The 27411-nt window shown below is 36.4% G+C and overlaps 1 long non-coding RNA gene across 2 annotated transcripts; it reads right to left on the bottom strand.

The window, feature by feature from the left end:
* Positions 1-435: 435 nt before the first annotated feature.
* LOC127467614 (uncharacterized) lies at positions 436-20412 on the bottom strand. Of its 2 annotated transcripts, XR_007903221.1 has the most exons (4): positions 20373-20412; positions 17126-17200; positions 3057-3219; positions 436-634 (listed from the first exon to the last, which is right to left on the bottom strand). It is a non-coding gene; the product is annotated as an uncharacterized LOC127467614 (long non-coding RNA). The 2 variants fall into 2 exon arrangements; XR_007903222.1 differs by lacking the exons at positions 436-634; positions 3057-3219 and adding an exon at positions 8518-9687.
* Positions 20413-27411: the final 6999 nt, after the last annotated feature.

Genomic DNA, 27411 nt, shown 5'->3' with positions numbered 1-27411 from the left:
TATTTGAGAGGAACAACATTACAGACACCAAGGTCAGTGGAGAAGGAGGAGCAGGAGGTGCTGCAGGAGCTGGAGCTGAGGTTCCCCTGAAGCCCATGGTGGAGCAGTTGTGCCCCTGCAGTCCATGGAGGTCAAAAGAGACGCAGAGATCCACCTGCAGCCCATGGAGGAGACCCATGCTGGAGGCTTTGAACATGTAAGAAGCCCATGCTGGGGCAGGTGTTAGACAGCAGATCAGTAATTGTTGGGTCAGAATCATCTTGTGGGATGTGCGTGTGTGGAGGGGGAAGGGATGCGTCAAAAAGCAGCCCAGGAAAACTTCAACACACCACACCTCCTGGAGCCTCTATTGGCAGGGACAGTGAGGACACTGCTGCTCACCCTGACCTGAAACTCCAGAATGGCCAGTGGGTCAGAGGCCCCACTTTGGGTGGTTGGCCATAGGAACCAGAGCAGATAAAACCAAAGGCATGTGTTTGCCTTGTGTCGCAGCCCTGCCATTGGACTTGTGAGCTGGTCTTCTGCAAGGTTCCCATGGTAGCTATACAATCTGTCTCTCCCTCTTTCTCCTTACTTCTTGCTCCCTTTGCTTCTCTTTCTTTGCTCCTCTCTTGATGCTTTGGGTAGCTTCAAGCTGAAGGGATTGGATTTTGACTTAAGTATTATGGATTAGTATATGTTAGGTCAGTATTGTGGTGGAACATTTTGTCTAGCTTGTGTGGTACCCTTTCGAACCTTTGCCAAGTTCCCTTATTTTCTCCCCTAAATTATCAATAAAAGCACCTCTTGGGAACAAGTCTGTGGCTTATTCTCTTGATGCTACCTCTAGGTATTAAAGAACCCTATATATGTTTTTTTAAAGTAAAACTAGCTGAGCCCATAAGCTTGCTGCTCCAGGGCCGGAGTGTTACAGCAGGCTCCTGGCAGGGAACTGCTACCCCATGAAGAGAGGAACCCATACGGGAGCAGGTTTTCTGGTAGGACTTGGGACATTTTGGGGGATTCACATTGGAGCAGGCCTGTGCCTGAAGGATTGTACCCTGTGGAAAAGTGACCCAACTTGAAGCAGTTTGTGGAGAACTCTTGCCCTTGAGATGGACTCATGTTGGAGAAGTTTGGGGAGGACTGTATCCTATGGGAGGGACTCCATGTTGGATCAGTGAAACGACTCTTCTCCCTGAATAGTGGCAGAAACAATGTGTGATGAACTGATTGTAACCCCCATTCCCTGCCTCTGTCTGCCACTGAGGGGGACTCAAGCTGCACTCAGGAAGGAAGGAGGAGTGAGAGGAAGATGTTTTAAGGATTTATTTTACTTCTCATTATCCTGCTCTGATTTTGTTAGCAAGAAATTCAGTTGTTATCCCCAAACTGAGTCTGTCTTGCCTGTGACAGTATTCAGCAAGTAATCTCTTCTGGTCCTTATCTCAACTCATGAACCTTTTGTTACATTTTTTTTCTCTCCTGTCCAGTTACAGAGGGAAGTGATAGAGCAGCTTTGTTGGGTACCTGGCATCCAAACAGGGTCAACCCATCACAATTGAATATGAACAAAGTGTCTGGTTCAGATGTGGACAATAAATCTTGGTAAAATGAACTCTAACCAGAAGGTAGGAAAGCAAGAGTACACTCAGGAGAGTGAATCAAACACTATGAATTGAGACTTATTAAGTCTTTAGGGTTAGCTCTCTAAGATTAGAGATTAATAAATCATTAACTATGATTTATTTAAATATACCCAAGCAACACATATAACCCTTGGAATATTGTCAATGTTGTCACAGTCAATATTTTCCTTATCTAAGTAAAGATAAGCTTCTTTCTGAACCTTCTATTTCTATGTTGTTTCAATTTAATGTCATTGTAGTTTGCTTCATATTGCAAATATTGTTTCTGAAAAAAATTATTCTATTCTATTTGACCTGTATCTGAGCATTCCAAATATTCATGGCTTTGGTACAACAGTGTGAAAATAAAAATGCACACCGACAAAGTTACAAGTAATTTCTATGGAGCTATAGTGATTAAGTGCCTGGCAAGCCACAAAGAGGACAATAAAAATATGTCAGGTCAGTTCACTATTTCACAGTGGTTCATAAAGGTTAATGAGGAATGAATAGAATGTTTTGTAATCAGCACACAGGTGATTAGTTCCATGCCACTCATTCTCAGTAATGCAGAAAAGAATAGTAATATTACATTGATGTTAAGAATACAAGGGGAGAACACCTCTTCTGAAGATCATTATGATTAAAAACTGGGTACGCTAATTCCTGGTCCTCATCTCAACTCATGAACCTTTCATCATATTTTCTCTCCCCTGTCCATAGGAGTGACAGAGTGGTTTTGATGGATGCCTGGCATCCAGCCAGGGTCAACCCACTACAACATCTCTCTATACGTTTTGTTTTAGGGAAAAAAAAAATCTTTCCTTTTAATATATTGCTTTGCAAGACTGAAGAATGCCAGTAATAACATTAACCAGAGAAAGTACACAAAGGGTCTCTGAGAATTCTGGCATACTGTCAATAGCTCAATAGCATCAGTGCAAGAGTTAGGCAGTAAAACAAACAGATACTCTTCAGCTTTGAAACATTATTGTAGCTTCCTACAAAACTTATAGAAACTGATCTCCTCAAATAAGCATATTAATACCAGCAGACTCTGAGTGCTAGTGTTTTAGTCTGAAATGCCAGGGGACTTTTGAAGATAATTTGAACAAAGTTATTTCTTTGGTACTGCAGGAAGATGATTACTGTATGACCTCTGGTGCTCCCTTACAACCTAAATTATTCAATGATTGTATGATGAATGCCATCAGTAACATGTCATGAGGGAGGATCATGACAAATATTGACAAAACACCTCTGCTATAATCAAGATCTCATTCAGTACACTTGGGCTGTTGAAAGAGTAGGAAATTCTTCATAGTGTCTCCATTCAGGAAATACTACAGAAACAAAAAACTAACTTTAATATTTGAGCACACATTTTCTTTTTTCCATCTCTCTTTGACGTCAGTTTTTAGCCAAAACACCTATCAGGTGAACACCTACCTATGGTATTCTGCCTTCACTTGATGTTGCAGTTGGAAGGTTCACAAAAGAGAAAGTACAGCAACCCACTGGTAGCCTGGGCATTCCTACTATTCACAGGAACTTGTAGTGCCTTCTCTTCAGAGCTTCACTTCATTGGTCCTTCGCAGAAATTGTCTCTCTCCTGGGAAAAACAAAAGTCAGTGTTGTCAAGTCTTTCTATTGCTGTTCCCTCAAGGATCCTGTTCACCTGTTCAGCCACTCACTCCTGTTTTTAATGTTGGATGATTTTGCACCATCTGAAATCTCCTCTGGTCTCTTCCTTCTTTCACTCAGTTCTAGACCCTTTCCCATCACGTTTGTCTCACTAAGTTCTAGGTGATTTTGGCTTTCCCAGTAAATGAAGTTTTGATTTTTTTGTACATTTCTGATATATTTCTGATTTAAGTACAAATATTTCACCATTTTTTGTTACCCTGTGCCTTCTTACTAGGTGTATTGTGTGGGATAGTACAGAAAGGATCATGGACTGTAAGATTTCATGGCATTTCAGCATGTCTCAGAATGACTATCTTGTGCTGTGTCGTGGTTTAGCCACAGCCAGCAACTAAGCCCCATGCAGCTGCTTGCTCACTCCCCCACCAACAGCATCAGAAAGAGAATTGGAAGAGTAAAAGCCAGAAAACTCATGGGTTGAGATAAAGACAGTTTAGTAAGGAAAGCAAAACCTACAAAATGAGGAATTAATTCACTGCTTCCCATGGGTAGACAGGTGTTCAGACATCTCTAGGAGAGCAGGGCCCCATCACACATAATGGTTACTGGGGAGGACACTCCAAACATGCCCCCTCTTTCTTCTTCTTCCTTCCCCACTTTATATACTGAGCATGATGTCATATGGTATGGAATATCCCTTTGGTCAGCTGGATTCACCTGTCCCAGCTGCGTCTCCTCCCAGCCTCCCATGCACTCCAAACTTCCTCACCAGTGTGTGAGTATGAAAAGCATAAAAGACCTTGGTTCTGTGTAAGAACTACTCAGCAATAGCAAAATCATATTATTAACCCTATGTTCAACACAAATCAAAAACTTAGCCAGCGTGAAGAAATTTAACTCTACCCTAGCCAAAACCACTACATGTTGTGAAGAAAAGATGGATATTTTTCTTGTCTGGGGTGGGAGGTAGGAATTTTTTTCTTTGGAGCAGAATGTAGGAGCTATTAGAAACTAGAAAAGCATGGTTTTCTTTTCATAGGGCACTTCAGCCAGAAGCTGGGTCACATAACAAATCAATCATTTCTCACAGGTACTGTAAAGGAAAGGGAATGGAAAGATGACAGAAGTTTTTGTTACATCTAGGGAGAAGCTAAAGGTTTTTTTGAAAGAGCAAGTGTTTTTGAAAGTAAGGTTTTTCAAAAGTAAGTTGTTATTAAAAACTTACTTTCTGATCTTCAGGGCCTAATTAACTGGAACTAAGTCCTTAGCCATTATGAAGTTGTTTTAACCCCCCAGAGAGGGGGCTGACAGAATTCAGCATCTTCTGTAGAATTGCAGAGCAAGCAAAGCTTTCCTCATTCTCTCTGTTGCTTTTCCTGCTTGGTATGCTGCAGCCATTTTACTAATATGCTTTTCCCCAGCTAACTGCTTGGTCTTGTAGGAAAACTGTCTTTTCTTGCTGAGACAGCATTCTCAGGCACATGTCACAATGCAAAAAAGGTCAAAAAAGAAAATCAGAGAACTTACAATTGGAGTTACTATGTCTGTGCAAAAGACTGGTAGATATAATTACAGTATGAAGAGGGAAGAGGAAGTGGGGGAAATAAAAGAGAGCTGAATCTCATCCTTTTTTTTTAACAGTGAATTTTAAGCCTATTTTATAATGTATTTATGATTCAACCTGCCAGAATTTTCTCAAGAAGCACACGAAGAGGTATTGAACAATAATTTTATTTTACTATCATGACTATTAGAATTGGTTACGGATAAGACTGTATTATTTCTATTCAGATCCTCTGAACTAGTCTAATTCAGGAATAAAAGAATGAGACAAAGGTATAGTTTATAACAAAGAACAGATAGTACTGCATTTTCCTTAGATACCATTTTATTGGTTTTGGAAAGGAAACTCAGCTAAGCTCTATAAGAATGTTCAGACAATAGAGTTATTTTCCCCCTATAAAGCTGGCATCCACACTTTCCAGATTCAGTACAGTGAAATGATGTATTTGGCAAGAACACTCTCTCTGGCCAGAAAAAACAGATGACTCATGATTCAAAGTGTCAGGTTTTTCTTGTATAAAGCTAAGTTATAGTCAGTAGCTACAAATCATAGAACTATGGAATGATAGAATACCAAGTTGGAAGTGACCTCAAGGATCATCTAGTCCAACCTTTCTTGGCGGAAGCATAATCTAGACAAGATGGCCCAGCACCTTGTTCAGCCGAGTCTTGAAAATTTCCAGCATTGAGGAATTCACCACTTCCCTGAGCAGATTATTCCAACGGCAGATTGTTCTCATTGTGAAAAATTTTCCTCTTCTGTGTCCAGTCAGAATCTTTCCAGGAGTAACTTGTACTCATTACCCCTCATCTTTTTCATGTGACTCCTTGTAAACTTCTTTGTAGCCACCCTTTAAATACTGTGACAGAGTGACAAGGTCTCCTCTAAACCTTCTTTTCTCAAGACTGAACAAAACCAGTTCTCTCAGCCTTTCCCCATTTGGCTTGGATCATCTTTGTGACCTTTCTCTGGACCATGTCTAGCCTGCCCACGTCTTTTTTGCTTAGTGGGGACCAAAACTGAAAGTAGTATTACATGTGTGGTCTGATAAGCACTGAATAGAATGGGATAATGGCTTTTTAATCTCTACTGGTGTTGTCTTTGTTGATACAACTCAGCAACCTATTGGCTTTCTTTGCCACAGCAGCTGCACACTGTTCAGTCATATTGAGCTTGTCCACCAGGACCTCCAGGTCCCTTTCCACAGAGCTGCTTGTCAGCCAGGTAGATCCCAGACTGCTGCACTCCTGGATTAAGTTTTCCTGTGTGCAAGACCTTACACTTGTCCTTGTTGAACTTCATAAGACTTGTTAGCCCACTCTTTCAGCCTATCCAGGTCTTTCTGCAGGGTGGCTCTCCCTTCTGAAGCGTCTGCTTCCTCCTGTCAGTTTGACATCATTAGCAAATTTCATCAGGGTAAATTTGGTCCCATCAACCAGGTCACTTATGAAGATATTAAATAGTGTTGGGCCCAAAATCAGTCCCTGGGGACCCCACTTGTGACAAGTTGCCAGTTTGAAAAGGAACTATTAATCACTACCCCTCCAGGTGTGGCCTGTCAGCCATGTCCTCACCCACGGCCATTTCTCTAGACCGTAACACATCAGTTCGTCCGGGAGTCTGGGGGGAAGTTGTATTAAAAGCCTTGGAGAATCCAGGTAGACAATGTCCACTACTCACCCCACATCAACCGAGTAGGTACCTTTATCATAGACTGCAGTCAGGTTAGTCACACAGTATTTGAGCTTGGTGAATCCATGCTGGCTTTTCCCAATCATGTGCTTCATTTGACTTATGAAAGTCCCCAGGAGGATTCATTCCATGACTTTTGCAGGGACTGAAGGAGGTAGCTCTTAGGCTTTTATATGGAAATTAAATTTGTATTGTTTTAGTCCAATTGTTACAATAGGATCATGCTGAAACTATTTGAAAGAAAGAATAAGATTGTCTTAATTTTGAACTATCAGAAGACAGCAGGAATATCTATGTATTAAGTAATGTGAACAGGCGTAATTGTTTAAAGATTAGTTTGAATTCAGCACACATTGTCAAACAGTTGGTATCTGAATAACAGACATCTGTTGAACATCTTTAAGAAAACAGTTAACTAGGAGCATTGTTAACAAATAAAGTTACTTTGTTTCTAAAAAAAAAACCAAATCAAAACAAAAACTAAACAAAAACAACCAAAAAAACCCAAGCAACAAACCAAAACATTAGGGCTCTTCTTACTCACTAAAATCTGTAGAGAAATGTCTCCCTATCATCATGGAATGAAATTGATTTTAGTGTCTGTTTTGATATAAGCTTTGTGGGAGGGTACTTGGTAATTTGATTTATTTAGTGGATCAATAAGATTCTTCTGCTTTGTCAAATACTTACTAACTCACTAGCCTACAACAGGAAAGATTGTTACCCCAAAGATTAGGACATGCTTAAGGTATTCACCAATAAATAGTGAGGCCCAGCAATCAGATCATTTTCCAATGACTTTTGGAAAGAATTCAGGTTCCTGAAATTAAATTCCTCAGTCTAGTACAATGGAAAAATGTCTTTGCTTGTGTGAGACATCCTATGCCTTTAATAAATATGACAGGACCTCCAGAAGAATTGTGTCCTTCTGAAATCACAGAATCACAGAAGATGCCACGTTGGAAGGGACCCACAAGGATCATCAAGTCCAGCTCCTGGCCCTGTACAGGACCATCCCTAAGAGCCACACCATGTACCTGAGAGTATCATCCATTGAGGATTCTGGGGTGAATCCCCTCAGGCCCCATAGATTTGTAAGGATCCTGGTGGAGCAGCAGATCCTACACAATTTTACAATTGACTGGGAGCTGATCATTCTCACAGTCATGTGTCCTCCAGCTCAGGGTACTGAGACTCCCTTGGTCTATCATCTGTGTTGAAGACAGAGGTAAAGAAAATGTTAAACACCTCTACCTTGTCTCTATCCCTGTTGTGAGGTGACCATCCTCATCCTGTAACGGGCCGATGATATTTCTATACTGCTTGTTGCCATTAATATATTTGAAAAAACTCCCATTATTGTCCCCCACATTTCTGACAGCTTCAACTCCGGTTGAGCTTTGGCTGCATGAATTTTCTCCCTATGGTGGCAAGCAGAATTTTTGTATTCTTCCCATATCACTTGACCTTGCTTCCAATGGGCATGCACCTTCCCTTTTTGCCTTATTTCCAAGAGAAGATCTCTTCTTGGCCAAACCAGCCTTCTGCAAGGTTCTGAGTCCACCTCCTTCTCCACTACAATGGAGGTTCAAGACTCCTGAGAGTCTTGAGACTGTGATGTCTCTGAAAATATTTGATCTCTTTCTTACTCGGTTGCCCGAATACTACATAACCTGTTCACTTCTTCCCGCAGCTCCTGGTGACACAGCTCTTCAACCATGGCACACCTTCTGCAGAATAACTGTTTGTCAGCCCCAGCCTCACAAGGGGCATCAGGCACTCCTGGCAACCTGTGACCTGGAGAGCTGCATCTACCATCAGCTTAAGCTTTATGAATGAAGTTGTTGCTGGTAGAATCAAGGATTTGAAAGTTCTACTTTCATCCATCTAGATGAGGTACAACTTATTAAATTTGAGCTGCTTGTAAAGCATTGAAAAATGAGACATATATTTGAAGGAAATATTAATTGGAGCCCTCAATGACTGATTCATTGGAGTAAAGAAGGCAGCATAGAAAAGGAGAAGAAATTGCTAAATATACAATGGAGGTAATTCACACTGCTTCCACTACAGAAATACTTTGACTTAAAAATAATGAGAGATATCCAAGTGAACTTTCTGCTTAATGTACATTTGTTAACTTCTAAGTGTTTTAAACTGTAACACTTTAAAGTGCTTGGAAAGATTTCTTCTTCTTTCCTGCTTTTCTGAAGATCAAAAGTACTTCCTATCCGTTTCACTGACACACAGAGAGATGGTTCTGGTAGTGACAGCAAACTTTGTGAATCACTTGGCCTGGTGTACTGCGAGTCCTCAGGAAGCCTTCAAAAAAATCCCTTTAATGATCCATTGGTCAAATGCCAGTTCAGCTGAGTGACGCATACATCTTGGGTGGATTGTAATAAGATCAGTGTTCTTAAGTTATGAAATATTTAACTCCCAAAAGTTACATGTGCTCATGCATTTCCAGCCTACCCGTGCTCAGTGGATCATTTTGTAGCCTTAAGCCATACCCAAGCAATACTAGTCTGCTAGGTTTTTTTTAAGGAATTTTCTTTTGTAGCCTCTCATCGAAATGAAACCCAGATTTATTTAGTAAAGAGTCAGAAAGGCCCTCGACACCAAACTTTATTTCACCTCTAGATAATTTATAATGAATTATGAATATTGTCATTTGCTGTACTTAACTCTGTTACTAATAAAATACCTTATCAATAACTAAAATCAATAAGTAAGGCTTAACTCTACCAATTTGAATAAAGTAATTTCTGTCCAAAATCTACAGGTTGCGTGTTGACATGCATTTTTGGAAACTGAAAAAACAAGAAAGAAAAAAATAACATTGAATTTACTACCTTTGGACCAGTTAGAAGATGATGTTTTTATATAGCTAGACTTCCAAAGCAACAAAGAGACTAGACAATCAAAAGTCTTATAAGAGAATATCTATGTGTGTAAGAGTTTGTCTGTATGTATATATGCCAGACAGCAAAGTGGCAGCAAAGTGACTAGCTTTCCTACTGCTGTTTAAATTTCTAAAGTGAGATTTTTTTTAGAATTTTGCCTTGTATATGTGCAGAACCTTGGCCATCTGTCTTCACCATTTTCTGTTCTTTTAGTTTCACCTTCAGTTGAATGCCTTTACAGCTATGGTTGGAAAGCTGTGTGCTTGAAAGAAACCTAATGGTAAAAATGCTTGTTAGGAAAGTGTCATGATGATGTGGGTGCTCATTTACCTATTCCAAAAATATAAAAAAGGTGCAAAAAAATGTTTAGAACCAAGTAGTGTAAAATTTACTTCAATTACTGGTGACAGTGAAATGCTGAAAACTGTGTGTTGGAGTCCTAAATACCATGAGATTTGATATAAATATGAGATTTCCTTTTCTTTTGATGCACAAAATTTTGCACAGGTTTCAGGGCCTTACCAAATTGATTTTTGCAACTAGCTTTCCAGTTTTCTGGAGCAATTAGAATGACTACTAGAGAAAACATGCTCCTAAATGGTCAAAAGAAAATGCTATCAGATTTTCAACAGGTATGCTATTAGATTGTTTGTTCATTTCATTTTTATCTTGTACTGGCTTTCATGAGCTTAATTAAAACACAAGGTTTTTATGTTAATATGATACTTTGATACATATCAAATTAATTTTAATGGCTAATACTTCATTATTGTTTTAGAATCATAGAATCAGACGGGTTGGAAAGGACCTCCGAGATCATCAAGTCCAACCCTTGATCCAACACCACTGTGGTTACTAGACCATGGCACTGAGTGCCACATCCAGTCTCAGCTTAAAAACCTCCAGGGACGCTGAATCCACCACTTCCCTGGGCAACCCATTCCAATGCCTGATTACTCTCTTTGTAAAGAATTTCTTCCTAATATCCAACCTAAACCTCCCCTGGCAGAGCTTAAGACCATGCCTTCTTGTCTTACTGATAGCTGCCTGGGAGAAGAGACCAACCTCCACCTGGCTACAACCTCCTTTCAGGTAGTTGTGAGGAGTTATAAGGTCTCCTTTGAGCCTCCTCTTTTCCAGGCTAAACAACTCCAGCTCCCTCAGCCTCTCCTTGTAGGACTTGTGCTCCAGTCCCTTCTCCAACCTCGTTACTCTTCTCTGGACTGCTTCAGGACAAGATTAGTTTCTTTATATAGTCAGAGTTACATTAACAATGAAAACAATTTGCAATTAACATTTTATTCTTCTGTTTGGAAGTCTTTATGAATATAACAGTCTTGCATATGCAAATGATGAGAGGTTTTTGTATGATTCAGGATTTAGGAAAACTCTTGTTGGGTTTCTTTTATAATTAGAAACATTCCTAAAATAGTTATAAGTCTGAGAGTGATTTTATGCTTCTTTTTGTGTGGGGTGATTTATTTTTCTATAATTATTATTTTCATACATATAGTCTGATACCATTCCATTTCTCATAAAACTAGAAATCTATTCTTACTGCTAAATGCTACCCCTTAGATGAAAAAAAAAAAGGAAAGAGAAAAAAAACACATGCATTTTCTATCTTCTTTACAAAATGTGTCTGTTGAGCTAAATATTCTAGTAAAGACATAGAAATATAAATTTCAATATGTTAACAAAGACTGTTTATATGATAATTCCTACATTTTTTCACCCCTTGCACCCCAAAGAACTTATTTGAAGTCCTGTGTCTAATGTGTGGCAACATTCTTATGGAACATAATTTTCTTAGAGACATTATTACAAGGGCACACAATATTTGTATATACTGTGGTGAGCTCAAAACTAAATTCATGTTTTGCATTTAGATACTGTTTGTGGAATTTTTATATTCTTTTATTGTTTCTTTTGGTGTATTAAGTTTCAGTTTAAAAGATGAAAATATCTATCCATTTTTTATTTGAAGTCTGTGGGTGTTTTCCAATGTTACTGAAAAAAACTAAAAAATTGGCTTCTAAATTTTCTGAAAGGTACACATAGCTAATATAACATGTTATAACTTTAGTCATTGTGTCAAGAAGCATTATCACATTGTAAAAGAACCTTGGAAGACTCTTGTGCTATCAACTTTCTGGTGGAAAATCAAACACCTTGGTCAACCTGTACTGCTCTCCAGAATAAAAAAAAATATTGCTCCTCAACATTTATCCTCTTTTTATTTTTTTATTTTCCTCTTATTATGGCCTTATATTCTTGTTACATTGATGTTTGTGATCACCAGTACGTGTCTTGCCCTAAGAGTGATATAGTCTCAAGACAAGTAATCTAAAGTAATAAGGACACTTTTCATTTTTTAAATTAGAAAAGATTATTTCTAATTAGTCTTTATTCAATTTTAGTTGTTATAATTACTGTCTTAAGCTTATTATTTCATATACAACATTGTAAAGTATTTGGTTTTCTAATTTAGTTGTTAGATCTCTAATTCTCCTTGCTTCTGTCACTATGATCCTGAGAAACAGAATTTGGGGCAGATATGCCTACATTTATTATTGCTTCAGAAGAATTATGTTTAGTTTTATTTGCTCACAAAGAAAGAGTTCTATACTGTGTTTTAACCCCAGTTATAAAATATTAGAAAATACTAAGTTGTGTTTATATAGAATGTAAAGGTCACAGTGTGAAAGTCTAATATAGGAATTTTACCTGCCTTACAGATTATTTAGGACTTAGCCAAGCACCAAGAGAAATGCAAATTGACCCTTCTTACTGCGTAGGAAGTCAATAATTGCATATCCATGATAGGATCTATATAGTACATAAAGATAGGTTTTGATTATGAAAGAAAGCAGATTATACAAATTCCAATAACATTCCATGTAAGTAACTTTGTGGGGGCTGCATAGAACCTGAGTCTAAGTCCAGGAAGCTATGAATGTCTTTCCCAGTTTTAACTAGACTATGCAATATGAGAAAAATCTTTGGACCTCAGGTAAGTACCAGATAAATATTAATATAGTTTCATGTTATTTTGGAATTTTCCAGTTGGAAATCTTCTTGTTGCAATGTTTCAAATGTTAATAAGAAAACACTGATAATTTAATATTAAATATATTTGCAGGTGCAGGTAGTATAATCTCTGTTTTGTTTAAACCAAATTTGATGTTTGACGTTTCTTTTGTCTGATATGGGCACAAAAGAAAAAAAACAGAACAGGTTTCCAGTTTTGCTTTGTTTCGTTGCATTTTTAGATGAAAATTAACTTTCTACCATTTCTGGTTTTTGCATAAGAACCTGACACTACTTTTGGATAGGTGAAAGTGTTTGTATAAAATGGGACACTTTGGTTAGTACAGAGAATTAGGACACTAACTGTGAATATAGAACTATGTATTGAAGCTCTTGAAAAATGCAGAACAGTGCTTTTCATCTCAGACTGCTCTGACTTGATTAGGCAAGGATTCCTGCTTATCCCCCATATTTTAACTGATACGACGACTACTCTTCTCTAAAATTATACATTCTCTGTAGAAATGTTTCTTGGCAAAAAAGTTTTTCTCCATAAAATAAATTATTCTGGTTGAGGCTAAAAGAGACTTCTGGAGGTCATCTGGTTCAACCTCCTGTTCAAGCAGGGTCACCTACAGTTAGTTGCCCTGGACTAGGTTCAGAAAAGACAAAAGGAAGAAACATCCACAAAACTTCATAGGATACACTTCCTTTCTTCTTAATGCAGACGCTGGGGGTTTTTCTCATTTGATAAGTACATGCTTTCAAATGTTTTGGCACAAAATGAAATCTTTATGAAACTAGAACAAGAGTTCTGCTATATCGTTCGAACAAAAAAGAGGGATAAATTTTTTGGGGCTTTTTCAACTGTTAAATAGTTGAAGTTTTGATATACACATGAACTTTGTATGTTTCTACCTCCTCTTAGCTTTTCCCAGGTTTGTAGTCTAACATTAATATTCATGAGATGCAAAGACTTTGCTTATTAGCACCAACTGCATTAGCTGATACAGCAAAAATATGTACTTTACCCATTTAAATTCCTCAAGAATAAACTCAAAAATGTCTTTGGGAACAATAGAACCATTTAAAAAATAGGAAAACTTGAGATTATTTTAATAGTTGAATATTGCAGAAGTGGTTGTCAAGGATGTGATTTATTCCATGTAAAAGTAAAGAATTATTTGAATGCTTAAATTGAAAATTAGTGAAGTTTATAAAAATTCCCTAGTCTGCTTCTGTAATCAAGGAAGGCAGTGAATTATCTTAAAAGGGCAATCAAATTCTTGGGCTATTTTTTTTCTCCTGATTGAAAAGTACAGGGACCCAGGGCCTTATTAACCTAATTTAGGTTAGCTTAATCTGTGCTGAAAATTAATTTTATGAACCAGGTACATACTATACCTCAATTAAATATACAGAGTAATATCAGTTTGGCTGTGTGGATACTATATCTATAATAGCAAATTAAATAGGGCCAAGGCCCATTCTCTGGACCTTGGAAAAGCAGCATAGCACTGTTTGTACCCATATTAATAAACTTTCATCTCCTCAGAAAAAAAGACTTGTCCATGCCATCTATTCCAAGTGACCTCTTACTCTTGATATCTGCAAAACAATGACCAGGAATTAACAGGGAATAAGTGATCCCTGGAGAGAAAAAGTCTAGGTTACAGGTCATACTAACAATTTACAGGTTGGACACTCATGCTTGAGGAGTGGTTTGCCATTTTAGCACTATACTCATATAGCTTTCAGATCCACTTTCCTAAATATTAATCTGGGACTGCACAGGATGTAAACTGTCTAATGAAAGTCTGTGATTTCCAAATCTGAAATCTTTTTTCAACATATTTTTTGTAAAATCAGGTTTGGCTCCTCCACTCAAAACACAGAAGTATTTGATATAGAGTGGTGCCTTGAGACAGAGACATACAATGTCTCTTTATTTTCCCTTTTTCCACCACCCTGGCATGAACATTTAAAAATGCCCTTTTAAGGGAATCCATTAACACATCTAATTTCAATGGCTATTAATTAAGATGTTCTCCTCATAGCTTTTTTGTTATAATGTGACAATTTAATAGGCAAGAGAAATTTCAATGGATAAACAATTTTACAAGGATAATTTCAAATACGTGTGCAGAGATATCCTTGATACCTCCGAGGATTTGGGTTTGCAATTACAAGCAAGTCCTAATTACAGGTTTTGTAAGTGAGAATTTTTCTAGTTACTTCTCTCCGTATTGCAATTTTTGTGAAAATCCGTTGTCCTTTCAGCTGTAACTCACTATGTGTTAGAGAGGATCCTACATATTCATGAATTTAAATATACCAATTTGAATAATTACCATGATTTTCATTAAACTATAATGAAGAAGGAAAGAGATCTTTACTGTCGTAACTCAAAAGTACAGAAGAAAAAATTATGCATTGAACAGGGACATAGAGTTTTGAAATAATTTATATTTCCATTCAGTGGTACTAGCAACTGCTATCTACTTGTCAGTTCTGATGTTATGTTTCGCTTACCTTCCTTTCTGTTAGCAATATTCCAGGCTTATATTTTTTTGCCTGGGTGCTTTTAAGAGTATAGAATTGCAGATCTGATCCCTCCCTCCAAAGCCCAAACGTTTATTTATTCTTTTTATCACTAATCCCTGTAGTTTAACCAGTAAGTCGCTATTAAAAGTAAAATTCAGTTGAAAATACTGAGATCTGCCCACAAAGCTTTTTGTCATCTTTAATTCATTCTTCCCTCTTGCTCCTTCTATCTCTACCTCCTTATTTTGTCCTGTGTACTTTCCATATTGGTTTTCTACCAGTTAACCTATTCATGCTTTCCTAAATTTTGCAGAACATATAAGGCATTGCCCATTAAATTATTGTGAGGGCAGATTCAAGTTTCCAAACCTCCCATTAAATGTTTTCTCTTAACATTTAGACTAATTTTTGCTTCTAGTTAGAAGGAAAAGACCAAAATTACAAAAATACTGTAGACCAGAATTTAGTTTCTTAAGGAATGAAGTTCATTATCTAAAGCTCTGATAGCAGTAGACTGGAATTAGGTACCTAGGAGCTTGGAGTGCTTGGTATGATATCCTGTAATCCCACAATTTTACTATCCATTACAATTATCCCAGTTAATGAACTATAAATTTACACTGTAAATTGTGATGTTATAAGAGAAGTTTTCATTACGTTGGTGTACAAACATTGCCTCCCCTGACATTTCTGTCAACCAATTTTAATTTGTCTTCAAAATACAGTTTTAAGGAACATTTTATTTCCTCATTTTATGGACAGTGGAAATTTAGATGAGGAGAGGAGGTAGGAAAGTGGAAACCATTCTTTTTGTGTGTTAAAATTAATTGCTCTGAGTTGATAAATCATTATGAAGGTTAAAGAAATATTTGTTGAATTGACTCTTTTATGCAATGTTTCCTCTTAACTTGTCCATTAATTCAGTAGATTAGTACACTTCAAAATACAGATGACACCAAGTTGAGGGGGGAGTGTTGATCTGCTGGAAGGCAGGAGGGCTATTCAGAGGGACCTGGACAAGCTGGAGAGATGGTTTGATTCCAACAGGATGAGGTTCAACAAGGCCAAGCACCGGGTCCTGCACTTTGGCCACAACAACCCCAGGCAGCGCTACAGGCTGGGCACAGAGTGGCTGGAGAGCAGCCAGGCAGAAAGGGACCTGGGAGTTTGGATTGACAGGAAGTTGAACATGAGTCAGCAGTGTGCCCAGGTGGCCAAGAAGGCCAATGGCATCCTGGCCTGGATCAGGAACAGTGTGACCAGCAGGACCAGGGAAGTGATTCTTCCCCTGTACTCAACGCTGGTGAGGCCACACCTCGAGTACTGTGTTCAGTTCTGGGCCCCTCAGTTCAGGAAGGATATTGAGGTGCTACAGTATGTCCATAGAAGAGTAACAAGGCTGAAGAAGGGACTGGAGCACAAGTCCTGTGAGGAGAGGCTGAGGGAGCTGCAGTTGTTTAACCTGGAGAAGAGGAGGCTCAGAGGAGACCTCATCACTCTGTATAACTACCTGAAAGGAGGTTGTAGCCAGGTGGGCATGGATCTCTTTTCCCAGGCAACCAGCAGTAGCACAAGAGGGTACAATCTTAAACTCTACCAGGGGAGGTTTAGATTGGATATTAGGAAGAAATTCTTTGCAGAGAGGGTAATCAGGCATTGGAATGGGCTGTCCAGGTAAGTGGTGGATTCAGCGTCCCTGGAGGTTTTTAAGCTGAGACTGGATGTGGCGCTCAGTGCCATGGTCTAGTAACCACGGTGGTGTTGGATCAAGGTTTGGACTTGATGATCTTGGAGGTCCTTTCCAACCTGTCTGATTCTATGATTCTATGAAAATAGACATTACAGGGTGAAAACAAGAGAGAAATTACTGAAGTCCTCCCAGTCCATTATCGCTGAAATGTTTCCTAGTATTATGCAATTTATGTAGACAGAAAAGTGTACAGAAACTTAACTCTTTGGAGTAACTTGTTAATTTTAAGTAATCTTAAAATCTTTTATACTATTCAAAAACCAAAATACTAAGCAAAGTGTGTGTGTTTGTGTTTACATGCACAGTTGTGTATACAAGTAAGTATCATGTCTATGAACATGATGACTTTGATAACTAATTGTAAAAATTAATTAAAAAATTTAATTACCTGATTCATCAAGAATAAAGAGTCCTTCTTTTCTAGAATTAATAATAAACTAAGAAATATTACAAGGAGAAACACCTGTAAAAAAAATAAAGAATGCATTTAATTAAATCTTGCAGACTATTTCTTAAGATGTACATGATAACATAAGGATTTCAAGATTCCAAATAACTAAAAAAATCACCCCCCAACAAAATAGAAAAAAAACCAGAAAACCACAGAAAACCACCCCCACAACCCAAATAATGACAAAAAATTAATCCAGAAAAACTAGCATAGCTTGTTAACAGTCATTGAGGACAAAACCATTTATGTGATGATATATGAATTCACAAAGGCAGCCTTTCTATCATGCACTGCAAAACCAGAATTTTTCTGCCAAACTTGTATACTAAGCACAACTACATCTTGTGCACAGAATTCTTTTACACTCAGGGGAGAGACGCAGTTACTTTAAATTATCTGTACTAATTATTTAAACTCTACTGGAATGTAAAGATTCTGGCATCTTTTTGTTCCACTGGTTGGGCACTCAAGCAGTTCTCATGGAACTTCAGAACAACCATAGGACAACCCCTAAAAGCAGGCTAAAGAAGGTCACACAACTTTGGAGGGAAAGAGACCTTAAAGGTTGTTGTAAGTGACTGCTGGAATAATTTCTCATTAGAAACAGCTGATGTTCTGTGATCAAACTGGGTCCATCACCACACAACAGACTAGGCATTTTAGTCCTCTACTCCGAATGTGTTCATCATCTTTTAACTCCACAGAATCAACCACCTCATATGAGATATTTAATTTTTCTGAGTTAAAAAATAAATTACGGATAATATGAAGCAAGATTTTTGCTACATCCTCTTGGACTCATATTATGTCATAGCACCACAAAATAGTCACATTTATTGAGATGATATCACGTTTTACTGTGTCTTTCAGTTTTGTTGCTGAGCTTGCACAGTGCAGTAGGTAAGAATTTGTTTGTCATTATCATCATCTGTAAATAAATGACACCTTAAATCCTATCTGAGGTGTAATTTGTTTGATGGGTATAAATGCTCAGTGGTAGAATAGAAAAAAGTATGATACTAAGTATGTTACAGTTTCTTGTCCAGTGATTTATAACAGCCATACAAAATGAAGTTTATACCCTATAAATTCCAACACATGTTTATCTTCTGGAACTCATTTAACTTCTATGATATGCCAAAATAATTTATCTCTTCTACTGTGTTACATTAAAATTCTAATTTATTGTTCATTTCTTCTTTTCAATTTTGCAGACAATGCAGTATGCTCCAAAGATCAAATGAAGAATAATGTAAGGATGACACAGTTACTGCTTTGAAATCCAAGAAGCTCAGCAATAATGTTAATGCATGTAAAATAATAATGAAAAATAATAAATAGGAGAATTGCTGATGTCAATTGACAATTTATTAATCAAACATTGCAAAATTACTGATTCAAATTCAGCTTTTTTTCCTTAATGCTAACTCCATATGGCTAAGAAAACAATGTAGAGAGGACGGGAAGAATAGAAATATCAGCCGTGATTTGGCTGCAGTACATTACAGAATGTGCTATATTGATAGGATGTCCAATATAGCATAGAGGTAATGATGCAGAGGTAGAACACACTGACTTGTGTCTAGTTGAGGTCGCATTGGCCATGCTATTTTGAAAATTATACTATCTTTAGTAATCATGATTCCTGTTAATAGCCCATACACAGCTAAATACAGGATTAGTTATGGTGGATTGTGGTATCTCTACATTCTGAAGCACTTTTCATGTGTTTACAGTTTGATTTAACAAATTAATGATTTTTGCCAAGTAGTAAATTCTGTACTTAAAAAAAAAAAGAATATTAAGAAAACCCATAACAAGAGGCAACAACATGGCAATAAAAATGAATGAGCAAATTGTGAAAATAAAAGAATTACGTGCAATGATACTTCAACAGAATATCTTTCTGGTTTCTAGCTAGTATGAATTCTGAAATCTTTTGAGCAAAGGATGGCATGCTCTGTGGGTCATAACTCTAGGTGCATTTTATTTTCATGCATCATTTCTAGTGGTTTCGAACTGGTGTAATTTTCTTTCTTCAAGGACTTTCATATTTTAATTGTGTATTTTGTGAATAATTTGCTTTCTTTTTCAAGTGGAATTTGTTCAATTCTAGTTCATTAAAACAGATCTTCTGTTGAAAAAATGAATGATTTTTCCTATTTCTCATATTTGTTTGTTTTCCCTGTCAGTCATTTATTTTCCAAACTCAAGTGTGTTAGTTTGTTTAATTTCTCCTTATACAGAGGTTGGCTCTCAATCATCCTTGACATTCTTTTGTTTTAGTTTTTCTACTTCTTATATCTTTTGTGTGTCAGAAGTATTGTGCACTGTATTCAAGGATTTGTTAACTGCAGAAGTTTAATAATGTATGTATGAATAGAATGACATATAAAATAGCTAAAGGCTATGTTATAGTAAAAGGATCCAGACTAATTTAAAGGGGTATGTGAAATATTAGCTTTGATCATTTGTGACCCTCTGATACAGAAATCATAACATCTAATAGCAAATCTCTTTTCCTTACAAAAAACAAACAACCCAAACCCAACAACAACAGCAACAACAATAAAAACAACCAAACAAACCCCACAAACAGTCAAAACCCAAATGAATTGCCTTTTTTGCCTTTTTTACCTGTTTTTAATTTGGTCAAAATAATTAAGAATTGCATTGTACCGTTACTTCGACCTAATATTTACATGTTTCACCTCCCCTGCAATTTTAAGTGTTTATTGTGCTAATTGCCAGCTATGTCACATAGCTTCAGCTTGTTGCTACAATGTGGGAGGAGAAATACTGTACTTAGGTTCCCTCTTATGGCAGCTGGCATTCTAGATAGTGCGCATTTCTGACTTTGAATTAAGTTTATTACCTTAATTTGGTCCTAGATGATAGTGTACTTTCAGCTATAAATAGAAGAATTTCAGTTAAATTTCTTCTGTTTGGCATGGATTATGAAAAACTCAATATCAATCTGACCTCTCAAGAAAAGGGAAACCTTTTATCAAAGGCTTGGTTCAGACAAGATGAAGGGTTTTATCTAGAAGTAGACCTGGTTTAAAAGCATTCTAAAAAGAGAAAGAACCAGAATGGTTTGGGTTGGAAGAAACCTTAAAGATCATGTAGTCCGGTGTCTCTGCCATGGACAGAACAGGTTGCTCAAAGTCCCATCCAACCTGACCTTGAACATTTCCAGTGATGATGTATCCACAGCTTCTCTGTGTATAACCACCCTCATAATGAAGAAATTCTTCCTAGTATTCAATCTAAATATACCCACTTTCAGTTTAAAGACATTCTTCAGTTTAAAGACATTGTCCTACCCCTACATGCCCTTTGAAGAAGTTCCTCTTTAGCTTTCTCGTATGCCCCCTTTAGCTACTGGAAGTCCACAGTGAGGTCACTCCAGAGCTTTCTCCTCCAGGCTGAACAACCCAAACTTTTTTCAGCCTGTCTTCATGGGAGATGTGCTTCAGCTGTCTGACCATTTTCATGGTTGTCCTCTGGACCCTCTCCAACAGGTCCATATCTTGTACTGGGGACCTCGGAGCTGGATGCAGCAGTCATCATATGTCATTTTATATATTTGGGTACTAAATACATTTTAATTCTTTCATTAAAAATTAATCCAATAGAAAAGTGTTTAATAAAGAGACAATAGTGATAAGGTAAAAATATAAAGTAAAAACACCCCAAACAAACCTTTTGGATTGAACTTATTACAAAACCTACAAGTAGCCTAAAAAACTAAACTAACTGTATTGATGTAAATAGTTAAGTTGTTTTGCAGTAATATGCATCTAAACAAAAACATAGGTTCCCACTTAAATAATAAGGCTAATTTCTCCAAACTTTTAATTTTTATCTCAATTTTATCACTTAGAGTTGTCTATACTACAAAAAGTAATTTCCATTGTTAAAGTCCACTGACATAAAGTTATCTGTGCTTCCTTCTTCTTGGACAGAAGATCCAGTTATGGGTGCTATGGCTCTAAGAGCACTTTGAGATATTTACTACAATGTATTAAACGGTAAGGAAAAGTGTATAAAATCACAAAATATAAACATCAATTCCACTACACTTTTTTCACTTTCATTATTATTTTAAAATATTTCACTTATGTTTAATATATTAGCCAATTGTATTTCTTAAAATGAAATATGAACATGCATTTACTACACAGTATACTTCAAGAATTGTCTACCTGAATAAACCTACATAAGACAAGTGAAGCCAGACAGTATTTGCTTTCCGCTTTGTCATAAACTCAAAAGGCTTAAGGAAAATCAAAACCCTTCTGAACATGCTCGCCCTTTGAGGGCATCTTTCCCTATTGCTTTTTAAACCTCACAAACTTGGCTTTCAATCCATCATATTAATTAAGCTTTAGAACAGAATTTTAAATGTTCTTAACCAAAGACAGGAATCCAAAAGACTAACATATCACAAATATTTTGAATAAACTGCAAAAGTACTGCAGTCAAGAAAAGAAGAAATATAATGCCAGCATCATGACAGAAAGTATCGCAAGTCATTGTGTGCTTATTTTAAGAAATATTGAACAACTTTGATAAGAATCTTCAGGTCAAATTTATCTACCTGTGAAGGATAGTACTAAGTAAAATGTCAAAAACTTTAGACACAACTCTGAAAAATCACCTTCTAGTTAATATGTAAACCATGTGAAGATAATGCTTCCATTTGTAAACTAAGAAGCATACTAGTGTCCTAGTGTCATGGGGAAAAAACCTGAAAACACAAAGGTCAATCTTTAAGTTCTCTGACAAGATTTTTCATTAATCTCTTAATCTCATTTTGTCTAAGCACCAAAGAAATCTTATGCCAGGAAATGGTTGCTTCTTATAACAGAATTCAAACACATGTCTAAGATTTCAGAGGAATCTTCACAACTGACATGAGGTTGATTCACATGGTTTCAATAACCTCATTAAGCTCTAATTATTTAAATTAGTCGTCTGATTTAAAATACTTGGCCAATGTCTGTTACAAATGAAGAGACAGTTGTACCCACAGATCAAAGCTCACCCACACCTTGAATATATAAAATATAGAGAATAAATCACACTTTTGAGAGGTGAACTATAAAACTTACACTAGATGCCTAATTTTTACAGCGCTAGATGTAGACAAAGCAAATCCTACCACTAAAGCACTCCATGGACCCATATTACATCCCTAAGCCTGTTTTGTAAAAAATGGAGGAAAAGGTGAATTCAAAAGGATATCATAGAAGCTATAATGTCTTGATCATTTGTCCAAAACACTTGTAATAAGTGTTGAGGAAAGGGCTGTTTTTGCCCACCAAACACACACACATAAAACACAAAGCAATAGTAAAACATCGGTTTTCTGAATTATTTTAGAAGAAAATCATAAAACAAATGAAGACTTAGATAGCAATATGCTTTTACCTCCTGGCTTGATAACTCTATCAGTGCCTTTCCTGGAGTGTCCAATTTGCTATTCTATGTCTAGTTTTAGTATTGCATACTTGTGCACCCTGAGCTCTGACTTTTGAGAAGACTACCAAATTCTGAGAAAGCTATAGGAGAAGGTACATCAAGTAGAACTGTTCAAGACAGACTTGTAAACCCAAATTTTCAGGCAGAACTAAGGACATTCAGCTTTGCATATTGGGTAAGTAAAGGATTCAAGAGCAAAAACACTGGCACGAGAAGGTATAAAACTGTTTAAAAAAAAGGAACAAAACAGTCTGCAGCTCAGAAACACTGGACATCAGGCCATTTCAAATAGCAACAGAGTGCAATCAACTTATAAGCAAGTGTGTGATCAACTCCTAAGGCATCTTATTCAGGTGATGACAGTATTAAAGTCCATCTTTAGAAGTTTTTAGTCTTAGTTGTCTATTATGTAGCTTTGTCCAGTAGATACTGCCTTGTGTTTAACCTACTTAAACATGGTAAAAATTAACCAAGCTTGGTGCCCCAAAGAGGTACCAAAGCATTGCTCTACCAAAAGGATTTTGCACCTCATATTACATATCCATTAATTCACTTATATTAAAAGCATTTTATTTAACATAAAATAATTGCTATCTGGGTACAAATAGCCTTTGTTCTTACCAGCTTTTGAAAAGAACACATGCAATTTGACAAAAACCTTTTCCTTTCCCCCATTCCCTGGCTCCTCTGTGAAAGCAAAGTGAAATAAAAAATTAATTTAAAATACCAAAGACATTGTAGGGAGATAAACACATTGATGTTTGTGGTTCAAGCTGACTACTAAAGGCCAGTAGTAGCACAGAAGCCAGAAAGCCAGATCTACATCTGTAGAAGTGAATATATAAATATTGTGAAAAATTTTGTCAGAATTAGTGATGCAAATACCTCTTTTGTTGCTCCTGTTGACTCAGTATGACTAAATGATCTCTCTGTGCAAGTCAGATTCTGAAAGATGGAGTAAATTCAAAGAAGTGATGGCTAACTTACAAGTTAAATGTAAGTCCAGAAACAAAGGAGAAGCAAATAGCTAATTTCATGCAGAACAGTATGTTGTTAAAATACCCTGTTTTCTTTGAATTCCTATAAGATTTTCCATATCATTTGTATTGTAGTTGTCATGCAGAGAAATGAAAAGTAGCTCTAAGAGGAGTCATAACAGAAATTTCAGGAGCCTCAGCTGTGTCTGTTCCTGAAGTTAGGTGAGATAAATACAACATATCTTTGATATACATTGAAGATTACACACAAAGATGTATATGAGTTCATTCCTTTTATTTCTGATCTCGAAACTTTAATGTAATCATTGGACATTTGCTACATTTTTTTTGTTTGTTTTTTTTAATGGAGTAGGATTGATTTTTCTGTTTGTAATTTTGCACTAATCTCAATTTAAAATACATGCAAGAACTTAAGAAAGTCTTTTTGTACGTCTGAATCTTCTACATCCCAGTCTAAAGATCTTGATCTACTGATTTATTTTATTTTTCAAAAGCAAAAGGAAAATCAGTAACTTTGTTTGATCCTACTGCTTGCCAGATAAGATTAAATCACGTGCAGACTCTAAGCATCATTAAAGTCAAAATGACCTCAGAATTATCCTATCAAAATTCTTAGGATCAAACCATAATCATAACAATAGTTGTTATATCCAAATAAAAAAAAGGAATCGAATCAGCACAACTAAGTTGTTATAAAGGGTACTAGACTACATCAAAACAGATAACAAAACAGCTGTGCTGACTGTGCACCACAAGAAAGTAATTTAAAACAAATACATTTTTCCTTGTTAGTATAGTATACAAACTCAGCACAAACAGTTACGATTTAAATATGTACCTTTAAATGTAGCCTGTTTTTTTAAATGTTTGCAATATCTTGGGCTCCTGTAACTCTCAGATGTTATTGTTAAAATTGTGGTAATAATAAAAAAAAAAGTACAATTGCAGTGCCAGGAACACCTTGACAATATAGACATTGTGTATTAATAATGCTAGTAAGAGATAGAAAGTATCATAATAAGTTAGACAGCAATACACCTGAAAACTGGTTATTAGTTTCTGGGAAATTCATTAAAATAAAACATTGTTTGTATTGAATTCAATGGTTTATTTTAGGTGAAGGTTTAGAACTGCTCAGAAGTGAGGACAAACTGTCCTTCATTTGATAAGAACACTCTAAATCACAAAGCATTAGGTAAGAGAAGAAGTAGGTTTAAAACACCTATGACTCAATTCAGTTGTTAAAACACAGATGCCTCAATCAACTTGAGATTTCCTGGCTGGAACCCAGCTGGCTTTAACCTGCTACTTCAGTGACGATGTCTCAGAGGTATTGTACCATAACTTCCAGACTCGTACAAATATTTACACCCTCTGGCAGGTTACAGTAGTATTACTTACCCAGATATAGATTGAGTGCTAGGCATCTGTCACAAAAGACCCTTCTGGAAGGGTGGTTCCTAGGTCACATTTTTCAGCTCCATATTTGGGACAGTACTAGGTTGCATCAAAGTGGATGGATGTCAGTCCTTGGTCAACAACATTCCCCCCCCGTATTTATGAGGTGTAATTTGGAGTAAATCAATCCAATTTGTTTTTTTTTTTAAATTATTTTTATTTTTTGAAAAGAGCCTTTTACAGAGTATGGTACATCTCACCTATTCAATATACCGGTAGTAGAAGTAGAAAATTGTTTTTTCATCAGTTTATTCTGTTTCCTTACAAAGGCAGGCTGACCTATGTGTCTCAGGGAAGTCTAATTACTCAATTAACTGCATCCAACATAGTGATCAAAGAAACTGTTCTGCTTCTGCAATATTTAAGATTTCCTAGATTTTGCTATGTAAGTTCCATCGTGGATGTTTATCTTCTGTGAGCAGATTGGTGACTAGCTTAACAGACAGGAGTTACAGAATATTCTGAGTTGGAAGGAACCCACAGGGATCATCAAGTCCAACTCTTAGACAAATGGCCCGTACTCAAATCTGAACTACAGATACGCTGTTTCTCTACATGTTAATCATCAGAAGCTTGTTTCAGTAGACATTTTTAGAGTATACCTTTACAACTAGGTTTCACAAATGTGAAGTGACAGTAGCTGTCTTCTAAATGTAGTCAGAAGAATCTCATAATCTCATACATATTAGCCCCTTGTTCTGTTGAGGACTCACTCAGGCTTTGGAAATCTAAGGGCATTCCTGATGGGATACCATGATCTTTCCGTGTTGAGGGAATACACAAATAGAAAGGCTTCTTAATCAAGGAATGTTTGAGCTACCAAACCAGTATGGAGTTCAATTTCCTTCTGCATAAGTTATAATACCAAAACAAAGTTATAAATTTTTTTTACTCAAAACAAGGAAAGTAAAATTTTGAGTATAGCCAGATGGTTACAGTCACATAGCAGTAAGAAGTTTTCTGCAAGTCAGTTTTTTATAGTTTTTTTTCTAGAGAAGTCTTTTAAGGGGAAAGGAAAAAAACAGATTTTCCTCTTTCTTGTGCTTTCAAATTATTTATAGCCTAGAGTTGGAGTATAGCTGTTATCAAGTTCATTTTTTAATAACATTACAAAATACAGTGGTAGAATGTAGACAAGGAAACTGAAGAGTATACTTGTGAGAAGATATAAAGAGACATCTGTAGATGGCCCATGTATCTGTTTGTCTAACTTATTCTTGAAAATCTTTGAAGAGTGAGATTTTACTAATTTCCTAGCTACTTTATCGTCCTAATTAAGTCCTCATTCAGAGGTGTTGGTTTTCTTTAATATCTAACCTTAGTCTGTGTATAAGTAAAATATTTTGTTGTCTCAGTTCACAAGAACCTTTTATAGCTTTTCCATTTATTTTTTTAAAAAATCTCATGTTTTCACCTCATTATTTTCTGCCTTTCTTTGCTACTTTCCTCCTTTTATAATTCCTGCCCAATAAGTTATAGTCCATCAATGATTCATCATGATTGTGGCTTTCTAAAATCCTGATAATTCTTTTCCTTCTACTTAGGACTCAGCAATTTGCTAGTATCTCTTTACAATGTACAGCTGAAATTTCATATAATATTACAACTAAGTATATATTGTTATCATGTAAATATTTTATTAATAAACTTTATATTTGAAGTTATCATTAACATTAAAATAAGATTATTTCTTCTATTTGCATTGACATCGCATTTTAACTCTTTCAATTTGAGGTCTACTAGCATCCAGAAATGTAAATTCTTATAGCCACTATGTTTCCTAATATTTATAAAAAGTCCTATCAGATATAATAGCTTTCCTTTGTCATTATTGCATTTTTGTCATTTTTTTGAGTTATGATCCCATCCCTGAAAAATGTTTTCCATTTTTTCCAATTGTTTGCCATCGTTTGCCATCATTGAATCTTCTCTCATTCTTTTATGGAAAGTGTTTAATGAAAGTATTTTAGAGAACTCAGCCTGGTTCCCATTGTGTAAATATTGGTGCAATATTTAAATATAAACAGGTATAATGTCATGTGCTTCTAAAATTTCTTTTTCTGACCAGACAAGGTGAAATTAGAAGCAAGAAAGTCTGAATAGTGTATATTACCACAGACTATGCTCACATAGAGAGCAGAGTTCTTTGAACAACTCAGTAAGTGAGGATGGGATAGCCTAGTAAGTTACACAGATAACTAAATTATATCCCTGTACCTGATCACATTATACACACCAGACAGTAGAGTAATATGAAATACTTTACAGCAGGACACCGAA

The sequence above is a fragment of the Manacus candei genome, unplaced genomic scaffold (genome assembly GCF_025592945.1).
Source record: "Manacus candei isolate 608988 ecotype Guabito, Panama unplaced genomic scaffold, ASM2559294v1 h1tg000014l, whole genome shotgun sequence".
NCBI lineage: Eukaryota > Metazoa > Chordata > Aves > Passeriformes > Pipridae > Manacus > Manacus candei.
The sequence above is the reverse complement of the archived record's forward strand: the minus strand, read 5'-3'. Positions and strand labels throughout refer to the sequence as shown.